Here is a 23982-nt window from a genome sequence, read left to right as displayed (position 1 = left end):
TTTGTGGGAGGGTGGACATATAGAGATTGAACAGGAGGGCGGACATGCACGCTCCTTGTGGAACTACGGTATTGATGGTCGGGCGGTGGAGGCAAAGGAGGAGAAGAAAGTTATTTGGTTCCTATTGTTGAGGAAGGATGCTATCCACTTAAGAGCGATTCCACAGATTCCTAGGGAGAGGAGGTGTTCGAGGAGGATTAAGTGGTTGATTGTGTCAAAGGCGGCGGATAGGTCTAGAAGGATTAGTGCAGTGCATCCCGCAGAGTCTGCAGTGTTTTTGAGGTCATCCCAGATTAAGATCAGAGTGGTTTCGGTTTCGTGTCTACGTCAGAAGCCTGATTGAGCGGGGTCTAGGAGATTGTTGGTTTTGACAAAGGCATTTAGTTGGGAGTATGCGGTTCGATCAATGAGCAAGGAGCCTCATACGGGAGCAATGGGACAAGGAAGAGGGACATGGAGGTAATTCTGGGCCAAGGAGCTGATTTCGGATGTTGGAGTAGGGGTGGGAGGTAGAGGGTGGTATTAGTGGCTAGAGAGGCATTTTGGTGCAGCCAGTCCAGTCATTTCTCAGTTTGGTATGCCCTTTTTTTTAATTTGGCATTTCTGATAAAGCAGTCCTGCTAAGTATAATTACCTGGCTAGACTGGCATTTGGGTGCTGCCAATCTAGCTGTTTCTTACTGCGGCATTGTATATTTTTCTGGGCATCTGTGATAAAATGATATATTATATGATAAATCACTTATAACGCACCTGTTCACAAGTGTTTCTAGGCGTGGCAAGACAAGCGAGGCAAAACGGAGGGAGGACAAGACAAACAATCTTTCTAGGCCTTGTGTCATTCAGATGGTCAAAGTGCAAGAATGAGAAGTGCAAAGGCAAAGGGAGGGGGAAGTGCAAGGGTGAGGGGAGGGGAAAACAGGGCAGCCAGGGCAGCACGGCTCTGGGTAGTGAAAGGAGAACAAAGGACTGTAGGGTTACAGTTACAGCCCCTAAGTGCATGGTAGGCCCAGAGGCAGTGCAACAGTGACCGATCAAGAAAGAGCCTGGACTCAGTGAGACTCTGAGGGTAGCCAAGCAACCAGTCAGTACAGCAGACAGGTAGGTCAGCAGGGAAGGGGGAGAGAGAAAGCAGAGGAGAAGAGGAATGTTTTAGCTGCTTCCGGAACTTCAGGTGGTCCGGCTCAAGTTTGAGAGGGGCAGGGAGGCCATTCCAGAGGGAGGCATCTGCAGAGGAGAGGTTTCTACCTGCCACTCTCTGCCTGGAGAAGCGTCTAACCCTTAGAGAGGTGGAGGTAGCTGAGCAAAGTGCTCGAGAAGGAAGGTATTTTGGAAGAGAGCTTTGGATGTAGTGCGGGCCCCGGCCCCAGACCGCCTTGTGGACAATGCAAAGGGTCTTCAACTTGTTCCTTGCACCCACCGGGAGCCAGTAGAGAGATTTCAGGGCTGGAGAGATACGGTCCCTGAGGCCAAGGATAAGTCTTGCAGTCCTGTTCTGGATTAGTTGGAGAGGGCGGAGAGTAGAGGAAGGCAGATTGAGAAAGAAGCTGTTGAAGTAGTCCAGCCTAGATAGAACCAGGGCTCTGGAGACAGTGAGCTTCTGGGGGAAAGTGAGAATGGGAAGAGTCCCTTTTAGGAGGTGCAGCTGGTAGTGGGACTTCATGGCGATTTCTGAGATGTGAGGAGAGAAAGACAGAGTGGAGTCAAAGATGACACCAAGGTTTTTTGCCTTGCAGGAAGGTGAAGGAAGTGGACCCTAGACGGGCGCCCAGAATGATGGAGGGAAGATCAGAGGTCCAATTTCTTTTTTATTTCAAACCCTTGTCTTTAGTTTGATCAACAAACTTTTACAACATTGACATATTTTACAAAGACATATTTATATAAAATTAAACTTTCATCTATTCCAACATTCACACCATTGCCATATTTATATTGCCAGCATATAAATAAACTTTTTATGGTGCAACTACTATTCATGCAATCAAGAACTCAAGAGATGGCTAAGTCCGAAGTCACAATACATATGTCTGTCGGAGTTACTGATAATTCATCATTTCAGCTAGCACAATTCGGGCATTCTCAATCCCAGGACAAATCACTAGACAAATTGATGCAATATCTGTCTCAAAATTGATATCATCTCATCATTGCTCCTAGCACAGTATTCAACCATCCTCCATATTTAACATCTTTTTTTCCAGTTCCACATGAGAAGCCAGGCAAGCAACAAGATAAACTTTACACAGTTGCCCCAGATACATGTCATCCAAAACCATTCCCTTGCTGGACCCGTCCCGCCCACACGTTCAATTTCAATTATTTGGATACGAGCAATTTCAAAATACACATAGTATGTCATTAGATGTTTGATCGTCTCTGGCGGATTTATACATTTCCAAAATCTACAATTGTTAGCCACATTAGAGTGAATTTGCGGATACCAGCTCTTGATTCTTTCCAAAGATGACATCTGATTTAGTTTGAATCTGAGTAGATATCACATACTTTGTTGCATGAAAATTGTACTAGATACAATTTAAGAGGCTGGTGCTTTGTGCAGAACTTTGCGACTTCCTTATAAGATTTTAAGGAGTCAATCGAGTTTAAGGTCTTGCTCCTATCATAGTCAAATAAGCGTTGCTTTACATGTGCAATTCGAAATTCAGGATAAGAGTAAGAGCCATCTCTGCATAGAATTTCGAGATAGAAGGCGGGATGCGAGCAACTATCATTTTCCCTAAATCCTCGTATAAAGAATTTACTGGTGGAAACAACATTTTGGCCAGGTTAGACAGAAGCCTCCAGTGGAATTGAGACAACAATGAAATAAGGCCCAACTCATGTCTAATTACCGCATTCGGAGTAGACTTAGCTAGTCGCAGCGCTCCCTTCCAAAGACCTCCTTGTAATTGATCAAGAGTGTTATCAATATCCAAAAAACACATATCCAAAGCATATAAAATGATTGCCTCAACTTTTAATGTGCAATATTTGATATAAACCATATGCATTTGGGAGAAGAACAAGTTACTCTCTTACCTGGTAACGTTCTTTCGATGGGATGGTCCGACGACATATTCCATATCTATGACAGTAATCACCACAGCTGTGCTGCTTCGGAAAATCTTTCGGCGTCTGCGTCCTTCGTCGATGACGTCGATACGCCGTCCACGAGAACTTCCTCCGACCCCGATGTCACCAGATGTTATAAGTAGGACGCATGACGCCGTAGCCTCAGTTGTAGTTTTTTCCCAGAACGTGTGGCACCAATCTTCTGCCAGTATGACCACAGAAAGCCTTGCAGAAACGTAAACTGCAATCGCATAAGAAATTCTGTAGCGGGGTAGACAGGGAGGGAGCGATATGGAATATGTCGTCGGACTATCCAATCGAAAGAACGTTATCAGGTAAGAGAGTAACTTGTTCTTTGAGGGGATTGGGTCCTCCGACATATTCCATATCTATGACAGACTCCCAAAGCAGTACCAACGTAAGGAGGAGGGAAAAGAATTTAGAACATACAAATTTAGAATTCCCAATCAAATTGCAGAGCAAAGGACCGCCTTGCCAAAGGCCAGATCCTGCCCCCGGATAGAATTGAGGGAGTAGTGATGTACAAAAGTATGGACCGAAGTCCAGATGCCTGCATCACAGATGTTGCGAATGGGAACACCCCTCTGCAGGGCAGTAGAGGCAATATAATAAAATAGTTGGGCCAACTAGACCAGAGATGACAGCTAACTATTGTTTTAAATCATAATAGCTTACTGTTTATTACACAAATACATAGTCGTACAAAAATATATACAATTTTTATATTCATAATTAGGCTCCACAAACCAACCGCAATACATCCCTCTATAAACAATTCATTCACAGCTCATTCATACAGTCATCATATTCACAAGGGATAGAAAGGATGAAAGAAAAATGAAAAAAAATGAAAAAAGTGATATTTTGTTTATATCACAATAGTAGGTCAAACAACTATAGATTAGACACTCAATTATTTTACAATGTGCCCCTCTGTGAATATTCAGGGGGTTTAGAAAACCGTTGTCGACATGTTTCGGTTGAGTTCTCTTAGCGAGTATGGAACAGTCCCCTCATATCGTAACTTAGTAATCAACCTTCTTCAAGACAAGAGAGCAATCGCCAATTCCGCGTTGCCTCTTTGTAGAAAACCAATGGTGGGAGGTGTGTTTGGCTAGAGAGCGGAATTGACGATTGCTCTCCTGTCTTGAGCTCCTTCTGATCAACCAATCGTCCACGTAGGGGTAGATGTGAATCCCCCCTTTCCTGAGATGTGCTACCACCACTACCATGAGCTTGGTGAAGACCCTCGGGGTGGAGGTCAATCCGAACGGCAGGACCCAAAACTGAAAATGCAAGTCGCCAACCGCGAACCTCATGGACTTCTTGTGTTTGGGATGGATCGGCACATGAAAATAAGCGTCCTTGAGGTCGAGAGACACCAACCAGTCCTGAAGTTGAAGGGCCTGGAGGACTTGAGAGAGAATAACCATCTTGAACTTGTCCTTCCTGAGGAGTTTGTTCAAACCGGGCAAGTCCATGATGGGTCTCAATCCCCCGTCTTTCTTCGAAATCAAAAAATAAGGGGAATACCATCCCTTGTTCCTTTCTGCTACAGGCACCAGTTCTATGGCACCTTTCTCTACCAGAGATTGAATTTCCTGCACAAGGAGGGGATCCGAACTCTTCAAAGAGAGATTCCCTGGTGGATTGTCGTGAGGCCTCTGCCGGAAAGGAAAACAGTAGCTGTGGGCTATGATCTCCAGAACCCACACATCTGAAGTAATGGCATGCCATTCTACAAGATGCTGCGCCAGCCTTCCCCCAACCGGCGAAGCATGGGCCTCATGACTGAGCAGAATAGGCTGCGGCGTTGCCTGAGTGCAAAGAGGCAACTGCTCGCGCGGCCTTGGCACCTCGAGTACCTTATTTTCCACCTCTGGCACTCTTCGGTTGCCCCTTTGACTTGCAGCTCCTCTCGCTTTACTAAAGGATGAGTAATAAAGAAAGGAACCTCCCCTCCACTGCTGTCCCCCAGGACGAAAAGGCGGAGGTTGGCGGACTGCAGCACCCAATGGCTTCGCTGCAGCTTTGGAGGTCTGCAACCTCTCAAGGCTCTAGTCAGCCTTGCTGCCAAAAAGATGTTCACCATCAAAGGGCATGTTGAGGAGCCTGGCTTGCACATCAGGAGCAAACCCCGACTTCCTCAACCACGCAAACCTGCGTATCACGGTGCTCGCCGCCATGGACCGGCTGACACAGTCTGCCATGTCCAAACCCGACTGAACGGACTCACGCCATCACGAATAGTAGCAAGAAAACCATCCCGTTTGTCCCCTTTGGGAATATGTTCAGCCGCTAATGAAATACAGTTCCACGGAGTGTGCGTGAAACGTGACAAGGCACATACGGAGTTGGCTGCCTGAAGAGCCATACCCCCTGAAGAAAACACTTTCTTCGCCCAGCCATCGTCCCTATCAGGAGGGATGGTAGGATACAACGCCTGCTTTGCTGGGGCCGTAGCCGCCTGCACCACCAAACTCTCCGGAGTGGGGTGCGTGGTCAAGTAGCAGGGGTCACTACTGGCTGGGCAGTATTTTCGCGGCAAAGACTTGCCCACTGCCGGGAGACTCTCCGGAGCAGTCCAAGCCGCTGCCACCCTTCTTTGCAGAGCCATATAGAATGGCAGTACCGGGTCTGTGGGTGCACCTTGGTCGAGGATATCCGTCAGGTCATCCTGCACAAAATCAACTGGGGGCGCCGACCACCCCAAGTAGTCCGTGACCCTCGACATAAGGCGCCGGTATGATGACTCGGCATGGGTGCCAAGCTCAGGCCTACAGAATTCCACCTCCGGAGAGTTGTCCAGACCACTGGCGTCATGCAGTGACTGACGCAAGTCCTCAATCTGGCTATGACCAGAAAGAATCTCATCTGGCACCGTGTCTGGAACCAACCCATCTTCAGAACCCTCTTCCACCTCGGAAATATACTCCATAGGCTGGAAAGGGGGCAAAGAATACGGGAGAAAGACATGTTTTGCCTTGGCCAGAGCCTTTCTAGGGGGCTCCCCCGTGCCACGGGGTACCTCCGACACCACAGCCTCGAAAGGCGTTGAGGGCGTCGAGTGAAATGGCGTCGACGTTGAGTGAATCGGCGTCGACATCGAGCACAGCGCCAACAACATCGATGGCTTCGACACAGGCCTCGAGGGTGGAGCCCAGAGCGTGTCCTTCCACAGCCTGGGCGCCGATGGCGTCGACGACTTCCTCAGAGGCGGAGTCTCGAGAGAGTCCGTCGACGACCTCGGCACCACCGGCGTTGACATCTTCTTCGAAGACTTCACAGGTACACACAGGCTCGAGCGCGTCGAGGATCGGGACCTGGAACGGGCAGGACTGGAATGATTCCCATTGTCCGAGCGGGACCTCTCCCGTGAATCGTGCCGACCACCCGAGCCCGAAGGCGTAGGAGCAGTGTCTCCAGTACGGTCACGACCGACCCCTCTCGGAGGCGTGGACGGACCGGAGCCCTGCGATTCAAGAATCACCAACATTTTCTTCCCGAAGGAAGCCCATTCCTCCGGAGAGGAACGCTTGGTGGGATAAGAAACCCGCCGACGGGCGGAGTCCTCGGTCGAGGACGGGGAAGGCGACCGATGACGGCGTTTCCGGGAGTGCCTCAAAGAGGCAGAGGAGTGGCGGGACGCACTTCGGGACCGAGACCCCCTAGACTTACGACTACGATGTGGAGAGTCGCCCCTCAAATCATCTGTCGAAAGCCCAGTGGACCTTGCCTTCCGGGGCTTGGACACCTTACCGACCGACAGCTTCTTCTTACGTTCCCGCAAGGCCTTTGACGTAAGCGACTGGCAGTCGACACAATCATCCATGTCGTGGGCCTCCCTGAGGCACCAGAGGCAGGCGTTGTGCGAGTCCATCACCGACATCTTGGACCCGCAGTCCCCACACTTCTTGAAGCCCAGACACGGGGTGGAAGAAGAGGAAGACATCCCTACAATACTTCACAAACGAATAGGTTCGAAGAACCGAAAGAACAGAAACTCCAAAGAGTTGAGGCGCGCTGAGATCTCCGAAGCGAACATGTTCGCGGAAAAAACGGAACTGAGGCTACGGCCGTCGTGCATCCTACTTATAACATCTGGTGACGTTGGCCGTCGGAGGAGGTCCTCGAGGACAGCGTATTGACGTCATCGACGCAGGACGCAGACGCCGAAAGATTTTCCGAAGCAGCACAGCTGTGGTGATTACTGTCATAGATATGGAATACGTCGGAGGACCCAATCCCCTCGAAAAGGTATTTTATCTTCTTATTCAATTCTTCCTTCCTGGGGGCAATCGCATTGGTATCAGTTCATTGATACCCTAGATATTTAATAGTGTCTGTGCATGGAATTTGCAAGTTGTCGATATTTCCAAAAGTTCCTCTTTAAATTTCTGAGGATAAAAATCTGGGACTTTGCTACGTTAAAGTGTAGGTTGTTGGCTCTAGAGTAGGAGGCAAATAAGGTCAATTTAGTTTGGAAGCCAAACGGTGTTCGATCAAAAATCAAAATGTTGTCCGCAAGGGCAAGCCAATGGATCTTCAAATGGCCTAGCCTTGCGGGGTAACTGATTTTGTTGGCCCAAATTTCATTGATGCTGCAGAGGTAGAGGTTAAACAAGGTCACAGCCAAGTTGCAACCCTGCTTAACCCCAACATCAGTTGGAATCGGAGTGGTGGTCGCCCCCATTGAATTTACCCTCACCAAGTAGGAGGTATTTTGATGTAAATTTAGCAATTAGGAATATGAGTTGACTAGGATTTCCCATCTGGGCCATTTTTTCCCATAACAAGCCCCGCACCACATATCAAAAGCGGCTGACAAATCGATTGAGGCTATATACAAGGAACCTGTCTCCGGAACTTTTGCTTTGGCAAGGAGGTGGGCCATCAATGTTGCATTAAGTGCTGTGCCCATTTGAGCATGAAAACCAATTTAATAACGGGATAAGATATTATGTTGTTTCAGATAAGCATGAAGATCACGAAGCAACACTATAGCAAAAACTTTGGCCGCTGCGTCAGTTAGGGCTATGGGCCAAAAGTTATTCTGGTCAGATCTTGGACCCTTTTTGTATAGAGGTACAATTATAGAGCGTAGCCAGGAAGGAGGAATGTTGGATGTTAGTAGGATGTTATCAATTTGGACCTTTATGATCCGTGCCCAAAGCTGCGGGTTGCGCTTAATTACGCATGGCGGTATGCCATCAGATCCAGCAGCTTTTGGATAATTCAGAGCATGGATTGCGCACTCTATGTCAGGGGTCCAATTGAGAAGGATCTCTGTCTTACTGGCATTAAGGGAGAGATTGTGGGAGGCGCAACAATCCTGAATCGCGGATAGACAGTCACAAATAAGCGAGAGAGGAGGTTTAGGGGAGCCTGAAGGTAAGTTGAGTGTCATTCGCATAACACTGAAGGTTAGAGGAGAAGGTAGAGATCAGGTGGGCCAAAGGGGCCAAGTAGATGTTGAGAAACCAGGGTGAGATGATATAGCCCTGGGAAAGGCCACAGGTGGAGAGAGAGAGGTGGCAGAGAGAAAGGGACAAAGTTGGACTGGGAGGGGCGGTCCAAGAGGAAGAAGGTCAGTCACTCCAGGGCCTGATCCGTGATGCCCAGGTTCTCACAGAGTCGATTGATCAGGATGGCGTGGTTGAATGTGTCGAAACCAGAGGAAAGATCAAGGAGGATGAGGACAGAAGGAATGCTGGAAACAAGGTTAGAGAGCAGATCTTCACAAGTGTTCAGGAGAGCAGTGTCCATGCCTCTGGCAGCTCAGAAGCCAGACTGATGGTCATGGAGACAACCAACAGATTCAGTGTGGAGAATAAGCTGAGAGATGGACAGATTTTCCAAGAATTTTCCCAGAAAAAGAGTGAGGGAGATTGGGCGATAGTTTGCTGGGCAGGTTGGTACGGCAGACGGCTTCTTGAGGAGTGGATGCACAATGGAGTGCTTAATGGGAGCGGGGCAAGTTCCTGTGGCTAAAGAGTGATAACAGAAATCGGCCAAGGCTGGAGCGAGGGTGTCAATATGGCCCTTGATGATTCTGGAGGAACAAGGGAGCACCTGTTTGGACGACACTTTCATAGATCGAACTTGTCTAGAAACCTCATCAGGAGTTGCCATAAAAGTTTAAAAAGGACATCCTGGTCTCCAACCCAGGCCTCCCTATCGCCGACACCTACATCAGTGCCTCCTCCAAGGAAACTCTCACTGACATCCTCTTTGTCGTTTCTTCACCAGATCTATGGACCCCTGATATGGTCTCTGTTCTCTCTCCTTTCTCCTCTTCTCCCATTAATGGTGGTACCCGTTGGGACGCACTCCTGGCCTCCTTCCTATCCTCTAAGGTAATCATTAATGTCTACTCTAATGGAACAATCTTGGTACAAGGCCCTCAGGCCAACCTCCATCTCTTTGATAGATGCTTTCCGCGCCTCATCGACTTCCTTGCTTCTCCTGCTGTCCCCTCCCCCTTTCCTTGACTACCTTGCCTTCCCCCTCCCTCTCTGCCCCCTCTCGGCCGCTCTCTACACTTCCGTAGGCCGTACCTCTGATCTGTACCCCTCCCCGGAAGTCCTTGAAGGAGGGCAACCTTCTCCACATTGCCACTCTTAACTCCCGCTCCGCTGTCAAACACTCCTCTGATATCTGCTGCCTTCTTGAAGAAGTTGACCTCGATGTTCTCGGTCTCACTGAGACATGGTTTACGGCCAGCTCTGTCACCAGCTTTGACACACTCCTTCCTGATGGCTACAAGATCCTCTCTGCGCCCAGGCCCAACCGCTCTGGTGGTGGCATAGCACTAATCTTCCCTGAGTGGATTCCTGCCTCTGTCATTCCTACGCAGGCCTACTCCTCTTTTGAATGCCTCGTTTGCAGGCTCTCTCTCTCACCTAGCCATTCCCTTACTGTGGCTACTATCTATCGGCCACCTGGTCAGATTTCCTCCTTCCTCTCTGAGTGGGCGGACCTTTCCTCCTCATTCCTGGCCTCAACCACTCAACTCCTCCTTCTTGGAGACTTCAACATCCACCTGGATGCCTCCTGTCCCCCCTCCAAACTCTTTTGCAACCTCTGCGACTCTCTCTCACTCACCATTCTACCCTCTGGCCCGACGCATTCTGCAGGGCACACTCTCGATGCTCTGATCTCTTCAGACCTTCCCCTCTCTGTCCCTCTCTCCACTCCTCTCTCATGGAGTGATCATTTTCTCCTATCCTCCAACCTCACCCTCCCTACCCCACAGGCCAAGCCACCTCCATCACTGCCACCCACCTTCTCGGTCACCCGGCCCATGAAGTGCATGACAGCTGAGGCTTTTGCCGCCACCATCTCACCCCCTCCTCCCCCCCCCCCCCTGGCTGACTCTCACTCTCACACAGCCCTCTCCATGCTCCACTCTTCTATATCTGATACTCTCGATATCCTTGCCCCTGTCATGAGAATCCACCTGAAGCCAAAAGCCAAGTGTAACTCTTGGTATGACTCAGACCTCGTCTCCCTAAAACGCAAGTGCAGGGTTGCTGAAAGGAAATGATGTGCTTCAAGTTCATCCTCCGACAAACTGGCCTGCCGCCTGCTGCAAAGGCAATACCGGCTCCCCATCCTCACCAAGAAGAGAGCTCATATCCAAGCCTGGGTCTCTGCAGCATCTAACAACTCTGCTGAACTCTTTAAAATCTGCAAGGAACTGGCCAATCCTGCCGCTGTCTCTACCTCTCCTGTCCCTTCCCAGGCACTCTGCACGGCACTGGCGTCTCACTTCATTTCAAAAACTCAGGACATCCTGCCGTCACTCTCCTCCTCTCTCTCCCCTCCCGCTATACCCTGCTCTTCCTCTGGCCCTTCTGCAGCCACCCCTCCTCACTCCTTCTTGGCCTTTCCCCTTTTCTCTCCAGACAAGGTTTCTAGACAAGTCCGATCTATGAAAGTCTTGTCGAAACAGGTTCACCCCTGTTCCTCCAAAACTATCAAGGATCATATCGACTCCCTGGCTCCTGCCCTGGCGGATTTCTGCAATCACTCCATCGCCACTGGAGTCTTCCCTTCCGCCCTGAAGCACTCCCTTGTACACCCTCTTCTTAGGAAACCCTCTGCCGACCCCTCCTGCCCGGCTAACTATCGGCCAATCTCCATCACTCCCTTCCTGGGAAAGCTCCTGGAGAAACTGGCCATCTCCCAGCTCAATCTCCACACTGAATCTGTTGGTTGTCTTCATGACCACCAGTCTGGCTTCAGAGCTGCCAGAAGCACGGAAACTGCTCTCCTGAACATCTGTGAAGACCTGCTCACCAACCTCGACTCTAACACCCCTTGCGTTCTTATCTTGCTTGATCTCTCTTCTGCCTTTGACACTGTCAACCATGCCATCCTGCTCAACCATCTCCGTGATAACCTGGGTATCACTGGTCAGGCTCTGGCGTGGCTGACTTCTTTCCTCTCTGACCGACCCTCTCAGGTCCAACTTGGGTCCTTCCTCTCCGACATCTTTTTCTCTACCTGTGGTGTCCCGCAGGGGTCTAACCTCTCTCCCTGGCTGTTCAACCAATACCTGGCACTCCTTGCCCACTGCATCGCCGCTCTCTGTCCCAACTTTCAGTGCTATGCGGATGATACCCAGCTCATTTTCAGGCTACCCTCGGCCTGCTCCTCTCCTTCCCTCATCTCTGACTGTCTGTCTGCCATCCAGGAATGGGGTGCCGCCAACAACCTCTGCCTTAATGCCAGTAAGACCGAGATTCTACTCATCGGCACACCCACTCCCTGCTTCCCTGCACCTCTCTGGCTGGCCTCCCTTGGCCCTCCTCTCACCCCCACCTGCAAGGCTAAAAACCTCGGGGTCATCTTCCACTCTGCACTCTCCTTCTCCCCTCACATCTCTGACGTCTCTAAGAAGTCACACTACCAGCTGCACCTCCTTAGAGGTATTCTTCCTTTCCTCTCCTTCCCCCACCAGAAGCTCACCGTCTCCAGAGCCCTGGTCCTCTCCAAGCTGGATTACTGTAACAGCCTCTATCTAAATCTGCCTGCCGCCACTCTCCGCCCTCTGCAACTTATCCAGAACAGGACTGCGAGACTTGTCCTTGGCCTCAAGCCCAGGGATCGTATCTCTCCAGGACTGAAATCTCTGCACTGGCTCCCAGTGGCTGCGAGGATTAAGTTCAAAACCCTCTGCATTGTACACAAGGCCTTCTGGGGTGTGGGGCCGCACTACCTTCAACTCTCCCTTCTTAAGTATCTTTCCTCTCAAGCTCTTCGCTCATCTGCCTCCAACTCCCTTAGGGTCAGTCGCTTCTCCAAGCAACGAGTTGGTGGCAGATCACTCTCTTCGGCAGGGGCCTCTCTCTGAAACAGCCTTCCTGCCTCCCTTAAACTCGAGGAGAACCATCTCCGGTTCCGGAAGCACCTCAAAACCTTCCTCTTTGCTTCTGCTTTCTCTCCTCCCCTCCCTTGCTGAATTCCTGACTGAAATTGCACTGGTTACCTGGCCACCCTATCTGATCTCTGGCCCAGGCCCTGTCAATTACCCACCTGCACTGCCTCCCTGGCACTCCCTTGCACTTGGGGACTGTTTTTCTGTATCCCTTCAGTCCCCCTACCAGCACTTACGTCTGCACTTCCTTGCACTTGCCACTAGCTGGCTGTTTTATTTATCTTTACTCCATTTCCCATGTACTGCACTTTCCCCTCCTCTCTCCTGCCCTGCGCACTTTTCCTTTCCCCCCCTTCCCCATGCACTTGCACGATCTGAATGACACCTGGCCTAGTAGGATCGTTGTCTGTCCTCCCTTTGTTCCCCCCCCTTGCCTCGTCGCGCCTTGAAACACTTGTGCATAGGCGCGTTATAAATGCCATATCATATCATATCAAAGAGGAGAAAGGAGGAGGAGAGGGAGAGATGGCCAAAGGGGGGCCGAGAGAGGGAGAGGAAGAGAACATAGAGGACAGAATGTCCTGAGTTTTAGCAGAGAAGTGAGAGTCCAGAGCAGTACACAGGGCCTGGGAGTGAACAGGAGAGGTAGAGGCCGCAACAGGAATGGCCTGTTCCTTGCAGATTTTGAAGAGTTCAGACGTGTTGTTATAGGCCGCAGAGACGGGGGCTTGAATGTGTGCTCTCTTCTTGATGAGTGGTATTGCTTTGACTGGCATTTTGATGCAACCAGTCTAGGTATGTCATGTGGCCTGGCATGCTTTACTGCAATGTTATTATGTGTCTACACTGGTCTACATTGTGCAGCCAGTTGGAGATATTTTCAATATGGCACTGCATTTTTCATAGCAAAGCATGAATGCTCCTGTGCACTGTTGGGGACTTACATGTATTGGATTGGTATTACCCTAGAAAACAATTGCAAACACTCTGGCTTTTTAGCCATTTTTTCTCAGAAAGTGTGCTGTATATTGTATTAAAACACATATTTCTATCTTTCGCCTAGTGCAGTGTGTGGCATACCCCTTCAGCATCAACAGCACGTTTGTGCATATTGCACAAGCGTGGTAATCTAGGCCAGCCGAGAGTTTGGCGCGACCCGCGATTTGTTGTTGATTTGGGGGGAGGAGGCCCTCAGCAAGGCTCTCATGAGGGATGGGGGGGGCAAATTGCGTGTTACGCCACTGACCCAAACCTCCTACCCTAAAGCTGTGCAGAAACTCAAGTCACTGATTAGACATGGTTCACGTCAATGAGGGTAATACGTCATGCTGCAAGTTACACATATGCCTATTGATCCCATATGCGTTCTGTTGCACCTCTTACAGCGGCCATGAACATTGAACTTTGGACGTATTGACTACAAATCGCTGTCCTTCAAAGCCTGCGTGGACAGCGGGTCCGTCACGAGAACAGTCACGGAAGTGCAGCCATTTGGACTTTGTACCTCTTTCTATTTCTCTTTGGATGAAAAACCTCATTTGTTCATGTTTACAACACACTTGGCGTCCCATGGGGCAACACAGCTTGTTAACAGAGACTAATAATAATAGTTTTAGACATTCAGAATGATACTCTGGTGTGTCGGTCCTCCATCATTAGGGTGTTGGACACGGTGATGCTCCACTGCCCCCTTGTAGAGGCTCAGAGTGAACCAGCTCCGGCCAAGCGATTAGCCCAAGAGCAACGCGCGCGCCAATCCACTGGCCACTGAAAGTACACGCCTCATCTCGCCTGCTCATCCCTGAAGAATAAAGAACCAGAAATACAAAATCGTTGCCTTGTGAGGTCCCACCCCCAGCACACAGACTCCAGTTTGTGTAGCCCTCCCTCACCCCCAGAGCGGCCATGCCCCTCGCTCCGGGAGTCTGCAACTAAGGTTGAGTTTCCTTGTTCCTGAAGCATGTATGGACTCCGTTTAAGTGCTTCAGCTGCAGTAGTGAGTGGGAAAAAAGGGCCTCATTACGACCCAGGCGGTAAGTTACCGCCTGGGCCGTGACTTTACCACCATGGCGTAAACTATGTTTACGCCATGGTGGCTGGCGGACTTACCGCCCCATTCCGACCTTGGCGGGGCGGTAAGTCCCCAATCCCCATTTACCCTTCCCCATTCCCATTTTTGCCCCATAGGGCATAATGGGAGTGGGGAAGGCGTTAATTACGCCACCGTAAATTACGGTGGCGTAATTAACTCCATGGTCCCTTAGCGCCATGGATTTTAACACCTGCTAAAAGCAGGTGTTAAATCCGCCATGGCGCTAAGGGACCTCGTACTCAGGCGGTAAGGGTCGGCGCTGTTTACGCCGGCGTAAACCCCTTACCGCCTGAGTCGTAATGAGGCCCATATGTCTGAGGTCATTGCCCTAATTAATGCAAGATTGGAATGCTAAGAACTGGATTGTCACATTCTATACATTGCCCCCGGCAACACTCCTGCCCTTTCCCCAAAATAATGCATATCTCTGCCTTGCCCTCGGTTAAGGGGTCAGAGACTGTATTGGCTACAGAGCCAGTGGGGGAAGCTGGTCCTGAGCAAGTTGGCAGTTTAAAAAAGAATCCAGACAGTCTGAGCATACTTGACAGAATGTAGAGGTGGCCGGATGTGTTTGCACTCGTGCGTGTGTGTGTGATCTTTGTCGTGCATATGTTTTCTGCCTGTGCGTATTTCTGCCCCTATCTGTGTGAGCTCCTGTCACTGGCCCTCATTACGACCCTTGCGGAAATTGACTGACCGGACCGCAACAGCGTAAATAGCGTTTCCGCCATTGCACGAAGGAGCAAAGTGCGGCTAATTACGACCCATCGGGCATGAGCATTACGCCATGGCGGAATCCGAAAGGCTGCGATGGCGGAAATGACCCCAAAACGGCCCTTACCGCCGCCGTACGCTGCACCAGGTGCAATACCGCCACCCATCTTAGCGGTCACCGTAATGAGCGGGCACCGTAATGAGCGGGCACCGCAAATTACGGGCACCGTAAATATACGGAAACGGAAGTAAAAGCATGTGGCCGGAACGGGAAACAGCACGCCGCACAACTATAAAATCCGAATCCCAACACAACCATTAAAAATCCGACCCTGACACACATCCCAACCCGTTAGCAACCCCAGTTAAAAAAATAAATATGGGAAAGGTAGCCAAGAAAGCGTGTGATCGCAAGCGGCAGGTCCACTTCTCCCGAGAGGAACTGACCGTGCTGACCGAGACCCTGCAGGAAAATGCCGCCGTCGTCTTCTCCAGTCAAATGACCAGGACGGCCCTTGCCAACAAGAAGGCCATATGGGCCCTGGTGGCACAGCGCGTAAGTGCGGTGGGGACAACACCCCGCACGCCACAGCAATGTCGCAAGCGGTGGGACGACCTGCGGATCCGCGTACGCAGCATACTTTCTGCGAACAGGAACATCGCCACAGCTACCTGGGGGGGATCAGAGTCGCCCATCAAGTTGACCCCCTGGGAGGAGATCTGCGCCTCCACCATAGGAATGGAGAGCATAGAGGGAGTCGGAGGGATGGAGAAAGGAGCGCCGACATCCGGAGAATCAGGTAGGTTGGCCAAGAGAAACAATGCGAAATCCACAAACCACGAACATGTGCAGTACCATGTGACCCCATAGTGCAATACATACTTTGCCCTGACAGCGCCCTCTAAAAGTCAGAATGAATAAACAAATTAATCAAGATGCCATAAACAACCCCTACATGTGCAGCATGCACCCCCTAACTGCAGGCAGCCAAATGAATGCATCCTCAACCCACACGAAAATGAGACCACCTCCAAGGCCCAGTCCCAAATCACCCTCATGTACCACCCCAATGCATTTGATACGTTGCCATTCCAAATCCCACAGACCCTTAACTAACGCTCGCCCCTCTTTACTCCACCACAGGGTCCGATACCAACGACGAGCTGCAGGACACCCCTACCAGCACGCCTGCAAAGAGGGCCAGGACCAACGTCCCAAGAGCCTCCACCTCAGGTGCAAGGATCAAGACACGGCAGCAGCAGGAATCAAGTGCCAGCACACTGGAGGGGACTGCAACAGGCACCCCAGCAGCCAGCAAGTCCACAACCCCAGCACCACAGGTCCCCCCAAAGAACGTATCTGATGGCACTGCCTCTGGTGGTAGCAGCACCATAGGTGACACAGCTGTCATGCCAGCATGCTCCGACACGGAAAACAGTGCTGGCGACGTAGGTACCATCCATGACCTTTCCCAATCCCCCTGCATGTCCCATCCCCTACACCATGACGAAACCACGCAGGGGCACCCTGAAGACGACGACTGGCCAACCCCCACAAGTCCTGTGCCAAGCCAACATGTGTTGAGCAGCCCCCCTGTCACACCACCGCAAATGTCCATGGCCCAGCAGAGGCAACAGTCCCTCGACCTGCTGATCGAGCAACAGCAGGAAGTGTCCACGCTACTCAAGGACCATGCAAATGAATGCGGGGGTTCCAGGGCAGCCATGGAAACATCCACCGAGACACTCAGGGCACAAATAGAGAAAAGTAGTGAGAGCCTCAGGGGAGAAATGGAGAGAAGCACCGAGAGCCTGAGAGCACAAATGGAGAGAAGCACCGAGAGCCTGAGAGCACAAATGGAGAAAAGCACCGAGAGCCTGAGGGGGGAACTGAATGCGACGTCCAAAGACGTTTGTGCTGAACTTGCTGCTGTGCGCCGTGTGCTCTCGGAGCTCTCACAAACCCTCAGAGACATGCATGGACGCGAGCAGGCAGAGACGTCATCCGTGGCAAGTTCCGTCCAGGGCAGCCCCCAACGCAGATCTGGCAGGAACCTGCGCTCCACGGGCAGGGGTGCCCCTGATACCCGTAGAGGGGGCTTGCAATAGCGTCTACCCACGGGCAGCATGCATATTTGGACACTGGTGTTGGGGGGGGAGGAAGTAGGGTGGAGGGGGTGTGTTGGGCTTCACTGGGTGGCGGGTCCATAGGGTGTATAAATCAAATCACATTAACAATACAGCACTTCATTATCATCCAATGACATGTGTGGACATTGATATTTGCGTACGAGGCCTTCATAGGCGTACAGTCCACTATGTGCCTGTACTACACACACACAGTGCCACAGGTCCCCTTTCCGTGTAATAGGCACCATGCGTGGTTGCTAGAAGCATGCATCTATGATGCTCTGTCGGATTGCACGTGCATCCTGTGCCTCATGGACTCCTTGGGGTGCCTCCACATCCCCACCCTCATCATCATCATCTTCAGGTGCATGCAGTACAGCGTCAGGGGGCATGGGCACATTCCTACGTATGCACATGTTGTGCAGCATGACACATGCCATGACCATCTTAGAAACCCTCTCATGGCTGTACATGAGTGCCCCGCCAGACCTGCTGAGGCTGCGGAAACGAGCCTTCAGTAGGCCGAATGCCTGTTCAATGACCACACGGGTACGTGAGTGGGCATGGTTGTAGTCCTCCTCATGCTGGTTCTGTGGGTTCCGGATTGGTGTAAGGAGCCATCTCTTCAGTGGATACCCGGCATCACCTGTATGGGACGAATAAAGGGTGTCAGTGGAATGATAGTGCTAAGTAGCCCCCCCCCCCTCCTGCAAGGTCATTGACGCATCAAATGGGCCACGATGTCATGCATGGAATGAGACTCACCGAGTAGCCAGGATCTGTGCCCTGCGTGTCGCTCCATGTAGCGTGGTATTCTTGTGTTCCTCAGGACCATAGAATCATGTGTAGATCCTGGAAATCTGGCACAACAATGCGTAAATATCTTGTTGGAGTCACACACCATTTGCACATTGATTGAATGAAATTGTTTCCGGTTGCGGTACTGGACCTCCATGGCATGTGGGACAACCAATTCAACATGGGTGCAGTCGATGGCACCAATGCAACCCGGGATGCCGCCAAGTGCATGGAATCCCACCTTTGCGTTGGTAATCTCCTGGTACGTGCGTGGTAGTGTGATGTGGTCGTCGGCGTGCTTCAGGAGGGCATCGTGCACTTGGAAGAGTGTCCGTGAGAACAGTGGCTGTGAAATGCCATGCAACTGTCCGACTGTGTGCTGGTAGGTGCCTGTGGCCAGGAAGTGGAGTACAGACACCACCTTCAGTAGGGGTGGGATGGCGGTTGGGCTATCTATCATGCTCACGAGGTCAGCATGTGTCATGTCCACAATGGCGATTATGGTGTCCCGGTCCAAACGGTAGAGGGTGTGGATCTGCTCAGCAGTGAGGTTGAACGGATCAGCTCGGAGGCGTGGGATTGCGGGCCGCCTGCGTGGTGGTAGTGGCAGTGCTTGTGGGCCTTGCTGACCCTGCCTTGCCCTCCTCCTCCTCCTTCTCCTCCGTCTCCCCTGTGCGCCCGGTTGTTGTACCTGTTGTTGTTCGTCGTCTTCTTGTAGTTGTAGCACTTGCAGTGCTATCTGGTGCCCCAGGCCCAACATCGCTAGTCCTGCCGGTAGCATTTTGGAGTGGGAGTGGTTGTGGGAGGGGTTTGGGTCTGCTATATATGTGCTGTCGGCCTGTATGGCCTCCACCTGTGCTGATTGAATGAATCTGTGGCAGATGCAATCCCTTCTGGCCGAGCACGTCCCGCACGTAAGGCTGCATTTGGCCGCATGGCATCTTGGGATTGGAATCATGTATCAAATCCCGATGGCAGTGTGATGTACTTTGACTGATTTTCATGCTATGCTCCCATTGTTACACATGCTATGATTGCAGCCGCTTACATACCTGTGAAGAGTCAGTGGTATGTAGGGCTCGATCGATGGCCGACCCTCATGCAGCACAGTATCGTACTTCACCGACGGGCGTGGCGTCCCATTTGTGATTGCAGCCAGTTAGCATTATGACACACAGCCGCACTACATTGATGTGGTTGTGAATGCAAGCGTTCACAGAAGCCTTTTCGACGTAATGTTGCAAGTGAGGAATTCGAAGGCCAGCATTTTTGGTTGCGAAGTAGCGGTGAGGAGACGCCCACAGGTCTGCCTGGAAATGTAACGTTCTATTGTTGAATGTCCTTGGGACAGGGCCCATAACGAGCAAGCATTGAATGACATGAATTGAATGGGATGCGCAATAGCGTAGTGGACGATAAGGCAGGACGTTCCCAAGTCCATCTTGCTTCACAACACTACAGATCCGGCCAGGAGCACAGTGGTTTTTGCAGACTGCATTACGCACAGACGCGATGGAAGTTTCACATATTATGTGAGTGAATGTTCATGCGTTTTCATTGCGGGATGAGGGAATGATGAATGGATGCATGGACAGATGATTCCATTTAGGGTCTGCCATGTACATGTGTTTTTTGATTCAATCCCCTTCCCCTGCGCTATGTGATGCAAGGCTGCCATAGTGGGACTTACGTCTATCTGCCCTTGTCGGATCCTCCCTGTCTCGACGCGCCTTCATACACTTGTGTCTAGGCACGTTACTAATCCCATGTCATGGGTTCTATCTTGACGGACGCATGCACAGTAACCGACGTTGCCAATGGTGTATTAACCTCGATTGGTTTCGTTATGTATCGATACTGATTTAGGGGTGTGTATATTCCTTTGGAGTGGGCTAGCATGCATATGGGTGTGGATTTGGTGTGTTGAATGAAGATAGTGATGCATCATGTGTCCTGTAGTGCAATCGGTTAATTTGTGTTTCATTTGGGTGACAGGTATCTCCTGCCCTATTGCAGATGCCATCTGTACGCCACTCCTCCAGATGGATTTTACTCTCGACACCTGCAGCTTCGGGTGAATCAGTGGAGCACCATTACGATCTTATGGGACGATCGCCAATGGGCCACATGCCCTTACGCTGTTCTGGTGGCTAGGTGCAACATTTCGGCCTTTCAGCTGGACTAGTGCCTGCCTCATGGGACGGACCTGCGGTTCTTGCCGCTTCCATGTTGCCTTTTGGAACGTTGATGTTGGCCCTGTGTGCCATGATGGTACAGGGCGTCACACAAGTGGAAGCTGGTCAATTATTGCAGATGCAGCCCTCGGTGATGATGGATGTTTTGGTGTTATTTTACAAATTGCTGTGAGGCCTTTGTCATTTGGATGTGCATTTAAATTGTATTCCGATATTTGGCGTGTTGCGTTATTCTTTGCAGGTGATGTGGCGATTTTCGATTTGTGGCGGTATGTATTGCGAGATGATCTGCATTGTGTTCCGCCTTCTGAGTTGAGTTGTGTGGTACAGTACTGGCCGCTTTTGCCTACGTAGCACAGTATGGTCACGGATAGGGGCTGCCATTGTGACTGTTTACATGATGTGCTGTTCAGGGGCGGGGGATTGGCTTTTGGCCGACTGGTGCCTGTCAGCCAGGTCGATTGATGGTATGATGGGATGTTCAGAATGTGGCTGGTCACAGGTGCCTGTGTTTGCGTGCGTTTGTTGGAGGGGGACTGGGGTCATGTCCATTGGAATTGCTTCTGTATTCATGCCATCTGTGCCCTGCAGCTCCCATCGGCCCCTCTTGGGATGAGCCTGGCTGCTCAGTCACTCTGCCAACTTGTGTGGTACATGCTTCTGCTGATGGTTGGTTTGTTTACTGGCAAGAGTACAGGGCTGGTGCAATCCCCCTCAGGATGCTGTTTTGGATGTTGCCTTGCGCTGGTGGCAAGCGATGGGGGACTACTGTTGTTTTGTGTCATGTGTTCTTGATTTCCATTTTGATGTCTTGTACCTTCACATACCTGTGCTGCATCAGTACGGCTATGGTGACATGCCGTACATGGATGCCCACTCACGGGGCGCTTTGAACACCTGCATGCATTTCTACGTTGGCATGCATGGGTGAATTGTAGATTTCACTGGTTGCATGGTGTGAGTACATTGCGCCTGCCAGGAGTTGTGCAATGTGGCCAGGGAGTGGAGTACAGGCACTCAGTGGGCCATTTACGGTTGGTTCACGATGCCGTATTTCTCGCCATGGCGGAATGGTCCATTCCGCCATGCCTGATGGCGTTAGGTACATGTCCGCTAGGGTCGGAATTGGCGTACCGTTGCACCATGGTGGTGTTTGCGGTTTGGCATGGTGCGCGCGCGCGTGCTTAGTGCAGTTAGCGTTGGCGTTCACTACGGTGTCGCTAATGGCTTCGTACTTTGCGGTGACGGGTCATAGTCGCACCGAGCGCTTTTCGATGGCGGTATTGCATTTCCGCCATCGTTTTCCCCTTTCCGCCAGGGTCGTAATGAGGGCCACTGTCTGTCTAAAGGTACATTCTCGTAGTCTTCCACTCAGAGTGGAGATAAAAAAGTTAGAATCCTTCTCTTTTCACAATATTACTACAAAGATGTAAATATTTGTCAAGTTGGTTTATAATGTGATTTTTGTACTTTTCATGTCATTGTTAGGTATTTGTTTAGCTCTTAAGCTAAAAATTAGCACACATTTGTACCAGCTAGTTATGGAAAGATATGTGATCAAGTCTCTAAAGTGTAGTTGTGACTAATACCAGCTTTTCCTTCTAAAAGAGTGAACCTGGGCAAATCATTTTATCTCACTGGGACATATCTGCTATCTGCTAATATGGTGATACCAGGTATGGGTTCTGTGTTGGAGGCGGCGGGAGGAAGGCCATAGCTGCCAAGTGGCCCATGTTATGCTTGAGACCACGAGCCCAACCTACCTTTTTTCTTCGAAAGCTTGCAAATGTTTTATTTGTGACATTATCTGCAAGACCCTGCATGAAAAATGAAAGCCAGGACTTGTTCAAGGCCTCACACATGACATGGGGTCTCTTGGTAGCTGTGCACCAGGTATAGGATTTGTGTTGTGGGGGACGGGAAGGTGCAAAGCCTGGAATGAGTGTTGTGCTCTGGGTTACAGGGGATGCTAAGTATGGGTTCCCTCTTAAGCGTGTCTATATGTGATCCTGGGCAAAATATTGTATCTCACTGTGCCCTATTTGACAAAATTGGGTCACCTGGGAGGTGTTTTTGTGTTGTGGTCCTTCGGATGCAGGACGCCGGTTATGGATTTTGTGTTCGGGGTGGGCCTGGTGGGCCTAGTGGCTGCTCGTCACTTTTCAGGATTTAAATAAATGTAACAGTTAAAAGCAGACTCACCGTCGTCACCTGCCATAATGCAGAAGAGTACTTTTGGAGCCCTTGACAGGCCTTACTCCAAAAAGGACACTTCCGATCACCCACCGTCTTCTCGCCCTCATTCTATTTCTGGCAGTGATGAAGAGTAGGGCAGCCCTGAGCCTGTAATCATCTACTGTGGAAAAGTCCTTTAAGAAGACTGTGCATGCTGTCCTGCATGATTCAATGTAAAACATGAACTCCACTCTAGCAGACATATTAATAAAGAAGATCCGCAATTTACTCTGCTGAGGACGCTGCTCTCTCTTCCTTCTAACTCCCTGTTTAGTCTGGGGCTGACGCAGCATTTTCGTGTCTGTCTGTATGTATGTTGTGCTATTGTGATTTATACCACGCACCGCTGCCGTTTTCTGGTCTCCAGGTGCTCTGGAGGATCTGAAAAGGAAGGAGGGCTGGGGCTTGGTTAGTGGGACTGAGAGGGAAAAGCGCAAGAGAGCTTTGATGTGCTATTGGTAGCTTCAGTTCCGAAAAAACAGTCACTGTGTGCTGGTTTCTTTTTATTTGGTAGACGTTATGTGGTGTTGGGTGTATGCTTGTGTATGGGATGATTTGTGTATTATTGGTTTAGTTTCTTGTTGGGTGTTGCAGGTTGTGTGTTGTTTGTGGTGGATTTAGGTTTTTGCTGCGGTAGAGGTATGAGTGTGTTTTGTTCAGTGTTTGAGGGAGAGTATGAAGGATATTTGAGTGTTTTTAGTGCGGTTAGTAGACAGTTGCATCAAAATTCAGTGAATTTCAATACATTAGTTATACTCAAAATTCAGCTAACTTCAATAAAGTGGCTACACTCAGGATTCAGCTAACTTCATTAGAGTGGCTATACTCAAATAAGCACCTACATTTAACCCACTGGCTATTCTTAATATGCACCTGAGTTCATTGCCATGCCTTACTTTGTTAAACTTTGGGGCGCAGCAAGATTCAACATAATGGTCAGAATCAAAAGGCAGTAATAAAGTAGTGGCAGGATTTCAGAAGCACAGCACTGGCTGTGCTCCCAGTTCCTACCTCCTTACCTGGTTGTTGCAGTAGATGGCTTTGTAGGGTGCCCAGGGTGAACAGGCAAATAGGTGAGGGAGGTGTCCCGGGGAGGTGCTCTTTGCCGTGGGCCTTAGTCGACTGCCCTAGGGAGGTTCCTGATGAGGTTGGAGTTCCGGTCAGGTGGCGCACGAGCTGCCCAAACCATGGATGGGGGACAGAAGGGAAGTGGAAAGGAGATGGGCTGAGGGAGAAGGAGGCCTGGAAAGGCCCTGGAAGCAGGGAATAGGTGCGGGCAGCCGCGTTGGACCTGTTGATGCTCCTGCAGATGTGGGACACAGGACAAATTTACCACTGTAG

The sequence above is a fragment of the Ambystoma mexicanum genome, chromosome 5p (assembly GCF_040938575.1).
Source record: "Ambystoma mexicanum isolate Mex_15411 chromosome 5p, UKY_AmexF1_1, whole genome shotgun sequence".
NCBI lineage: Eukaryota > Metazoa > Chordata > Amphibia > Caudata > Ambystomatidae > Ambystoma > Ambystoma mexicanum.
This window is presented reverse-complemented; position numbering follows the sequence as displayed.